We start from the raw sequence: 4,706 nt of genomic DNA on the forward strand, positions 1-4,706 counted from the left end.
TTTCTTGATCGGATATCCAGAATTAATCTGATTTGTCGGCAATTAATGATAATGGGTTACTTTCCTTCATCATAAATTCGTGGGAATAGGGAGTAATGGGTGAAGAATTCCAACAATGTAGAGGAGGTGCACGAAGCCACAAACCTGTCGTAGACCGTAGTTCCTCCACGGTATCCTGACCAACAGCGGCGGCTGACCGATCTAATTTGAACTGCCGTTAGTACACATCCGTCCACAACATCGGCAATTGCAGTCTGATCGGGACATGGATACTGAGATAGATAGAACCTCCTCAACTTCATCAGCCAACATGGATTGCAACATGCTTGGGACAGAGAGGAAATTCAATGGCTGGAGAGGAAGAGATCGGGGATATTTGTTAGATGGGTATACAAACCTGAAGGTTTAGATTACATGGAAATTTCATAGGTGATAGGCGAGGAGGAACATGAGGAGAAGTGACGCTAGGGTTCTCTCGTGGACGGGCATGGTGATGCGTCGGTGGGCTGGGATCGGACGTGACTCATGTATTGAGAGAGAATTTTTTCTTGACAGGCCGTGGAAGAGTTTCTTTTCTGGACGTGAAGAGTTTTTTCTTAAACCTGGCTGTGAGGAGTATGCCAACATGGTCCATGTGGGACATAGGGCATATGGACTCCTTGAGTACTTCATCCTACGGCTATAGATAGGCAACATGGAGATCGTGCGGTTAATTAACTTAGTATTATGAGGATTAACATGGAGTCTCGATTAGTGTCTCCAATTAGTAAATATAATATAATACTCCCTCCGTTCCGAAATAATTGTCGTGGGGGGTCCGACCAGGTGAAAACAAGTGAAATTACGAAACTGACCCCCCGATTTGAAATCGCTCGGGCCGTCGTCTTCCTCCGTTGCTCGTCCTTCCCCGCCGGCTGCCTGCGCCGCTCCAATCAGAGCCCGATCCCCTCTTTGGTCGCCCTTCCCCGCCGCGATCAGAAGCTCCCTCACCGGCGGCCGCCTTTCCCCACTGGTTGCCTGCTCCGCCGCAGCTCCAGATCCTTCCCCGTCGGCCGCAGATCCCTCGTCGGCCGCCTCCCTCCACTCCAATCGAGAGCTCGAGGTCAGCCGCCGCTGCTGCTCGCTGCTCCTTTCTGCTCCTGCATACGCACAGTAATTTTGATCAGAATTGCTTGGATTTCTGCTGGATGAACACAGAGACAATAAATTTTGATCAGAGGTTAACATTCACTGGAGTAGAAGGAGAAACAATAATTCCAGGATGAATTTTCAGTTTATCCTCTGAAAATAATGATGCAGATTGCAGTCTCCATCCAGCAAGGAAGGGGAACAGCAAAAAATTAGGCAAGAGGAAATGGGGAACAGCCTCCATCTACCAATCAATTAATCAAGATTTGGTTCATCCTTATCTTGTTCTTCCTCCCATGAGGAAAAATTAACTAAGCAGGGACCAGTTCACCCAGACAGAACAGTGGAGCTGCAATGAATAGATGGAGAAGCAGAGCAAAGCTCACCTTCGGCTGCTCCTCCATGATCTCCACCTCCTCCTTGAACTGGTCCCAGGGCTGCTGCGCGCCGGCCTCTGCCACCACCTCCATCGCCCCCTTCCTTTCAAGCAGCTAGGCTAGGCTAGGCTAGGCTAGGCAAGGGCCAAGAAAACTGACTTGAACAGGTCCATCTGTCCACCTGTGAAAACAAAAGCAAGATTGACAAATCAGCAGAAAATTGACAACATCAGTGAAGCCGTTAGATGTTGCTTAATCTCTTAATGGCGTCTACTGACATGCTTTGACAAAAAAAGAACAGCAATTCAACCTTGCTAAGCTTAGCGCTCCTCAAAGAGGCTGTACTCCAGAATGTTAAAGTTAGAAACATAAGCATACTTCATCTGTTTTTTCTCTAAAAGAGAAGATAAATAGTGTAATTCTTGATCTTAAATACTCTTCTGCAATCAACAAAATATGATATGCACAACTGGGAGAACCATACCTTCAGGCATTAGCTTAGTGTTTTCTTAATAAGTAAGAAAATGTTCAGCATCTGATAGGTCATTTTGTGTTTTCAATCTTGGGCATCTAATGGTAATATATTTATATTTGGTTCAGTTGTAATGGGCTGAGATACATTGCAGTAAGACATAATGGCCTTTGGCGTACCCTCAAAAAAGATTATGCACTAGAGTTCACTGCATACTTTGTTTGCCTAACTGGATCCGAGCAACTTGAGGGAGGAAACTGCCACTGTTATGATAGATTACATAGAACAGTGACTATGATGACGAGTCTCCTTGAACCTGATAGTAGTCAGTATGGAGCTCTTGTCAACAAACTCCCTGATACAAACGTCTCCATTTTCCATCAAGTCCTCACTGCATTCTACCATTATCAAAATATTAATAGAGAATTAAGACTTCTTCACGCTCGAGTGATGCTGTGATGGATACTAGAGAATTTATAGTACTAATGACCTGATGGATGGGACATGGAGAATATGTGAGTACAGCCATCTTCCTTTCCTTTGAGGAGATCCTAAGCCAAAAAAACATAGACATAAAATCTCAACATCTCATCAACATAGACATACAACAAGCAAACAAAAACCACTTGTTGTTATTGTTGTTGTCAGTTAAGTGCTTTTGAAAGCATTTTGCATAAAAATTCAGTTAAGTGATTTCAAAAGCACTTTGCTGAATTTTAATGCACATAGGTGCATAAAAATTCAGTTAAGTACTGTTGAAAGCACTTTGCTAAATTTTAATATCTTCTACTTCTACTTCTACTTCACTCCACCTGCAGAAGATGTGGATGAAATGGATGAAGATGCAGAAAATGAAATGGAAGGACATGTAGGAGAAGAAATGGAAGGAGATACAGGAACAATTGTATTCGTAGCAGGAGTATCAAGATTCAGTTTTAGGCTTTTGTCAGTTGGTCATAAGATTTGAGGCTAGATATCCTACAGGTTTTAATACAATGGTCAACAGATAAACATAGCTGGGCATCCTTTGTGCCTGCTCACTCAGAAACATGGTTGTTGGACCATCTCCGTTATTGACTCTGATGATCTTGATTGCTTGGACCGGCAAGAATTAGAGAAAGAATTCAAATCAAGTGTAGCTACAACAAATCGCAGCGGAGAGGGCTGCCGAATCGAATCGAATCACCTTGAACTTGAATTACTTCATGGCTGGCTGGGCATCTTCAAGGAGCGCGTGGCGGCAGGGTGCAGGAGACGGAGCGCCGGACCAAGCACTCCTCTTCCTCCTCAGGGTCGTCGGCGACCCCGACATGTTGCGCTGCCTTGCGAGCAGCCCAGGTAGCGGCCACGGCCAGGACGAGGGCGCGCGGGTCAACAGGCCGGGACTGCTTCTCGACAGCAGGGAAGAACAGAAGCCCGCTGCGCCGCCGTCCTCCTCCCACTGCTCCAGCACGGATCGAGCACCGCCGCCCGTGTAAAAATATCATCTTTGACCGGATCGAGCACGGCTTCTGCTGACGTGGGCGGGAGGCGGGCGCAGCTGCTGCTGTCCGCCTGTGCTGCTTCTGGTGGTGCGGAAGGAGCGGCCGGCCGGAGGAGGGGATTGGGACGGGGAGAGCTGGAAGCTCGGTGGTGGTGCCGCGACGTCCTGGTGGCGCTGGGGCCGGTGGCGTGGTCGCTGGAGGAAGAGGCAGTCTCGGTGGGTTCGTCCTCATCCGGCTGCTCCAGCTCGTGGATGGGCGCCAAGGTGGGGGTCGTCGGAGCTGGCGGTGAGCGGTGGTGGGCAAGGTGAGGTCGACGGATCTGGGGTGGGGAGGAGGCGAGTGGTAGCCAGGGGCCTGTCGGGGAGAGAGCGAGTGCGAGGGCAAAAGGGTAAAGCGGAGAAATATTACAACGTGACGAAAAATGAACTGGTTATCTCCAGCGACAATTATTTCAGAACGGAGGGAGTATATAAGATATAAAATATTTGTTGTGGACAATCAAGCTGCATGCACAGATGCCTCGCTTAAAGCTTCAAACAGAAATCAAACAGTAAGTGATGTGTCGATTATGGTGTGCTCAATACTGCTCTCATCTTCTTCTTTTTTCTTCTTTTTTTCCGGGAAGCTCTCATCTATTGTGATAATGGAACTGAACATTAAATCCTTGTTATATTCTTGCCACCAGATGTAAGATTTGTGATCTCTACACCCCCCAGAGCACTGTGATGCAGGCAGCTCATGCTGTGCAGGAAGTGCCGGTCCCCCTGCATGAAGGTACACTTGATAGAAAGTGCAAGTTCAGTTGATGATTTTTCATTTATTGTGTCCTATGCGAGAATAAAAGTTTGTACTTTTGTAGAGCTAGATGGAGCAAGCAGTGTCGTACTCCAATTCGGCAGCGGAACGAGTACAAGAGATAAGGCCACTATTGAATGCTATTTCAGGGCAGGTGCTTCGAGCCTCTTGTAGTCCACATTGGAATCTCAAAAGGCCTTGTACTCCTTTTGTAAACTAATATAAGATCTTTAAAACACTACTTTAGTGACCTAAATATTTTTATATTAGTTTATTTAGCAACGGAGGGAGTAGTAGAAGAATAAAAATGCATACAAAGTTGTCGCTGCCAGAAATTTGATTTTCATTGCAGTTGGTTACATAGATATTCCAGCCCCATTACATTAGAACCACGATTAACTAACACGACTGCAAAAGTGGAAATCGACACTCTACTTAATTAGCACAAGA

The 4,706-nt window shown here is 46.3% G+C and overlaps 1 long non-coding RNA gene across 10 annotated transcripts; it reads right to left on the reverse strand.

The window, feature by feature from the left end:
- Nucleotides 1–703: 703 nt before the first annotated feature.
- LOC123149834 (uncharacterized) lies at nucleotides 704–3,873 on the reverse strand. Of its 10 annotated transcripts, none has more exons than XR_006474865.1 (5): nucleotides 3,164–3,862; nucleotides 2,468–2,528; nucleotides 2,194–2,368; nucleotides 1,515–1,686; nucleotides 704–1,139 (listed from the first exon to the last, which is right to left on the reverse strand). It is a non-coding gene; the product is annotated as an uncharacterized lncRNA (long non-coding RNA). The 10 variants fall into 10 exon arrangements; XR_006474861.1 differs by having other exon boundaries at nucleotides 2,157–2,368; XR_006474862.1 differs by having other exon boundaries at nucleotides 1,515–2,375; nucleotides 3,164–3,873.
- Nucleotides 3,874–4,706: the final 833 nt, after the last annotated feature.

The sequence above is a fragment of the Triticum aestivum genome, chromosome 7A, assembly GCF_018294505.1.
Source record: "Triticum aestivum cultivar Chinese Spring chromosome 7A, IWGSC CS RefSeq v2.1, whole genome shotgun sequence".
Taxonomy (NCBI): domain Eukaryota; kingdom Viridiplantae; phylum Streptophyta; class Magnoliopsida; order Poales; family Poaceae; genus Triticum; species Triticum aestivum.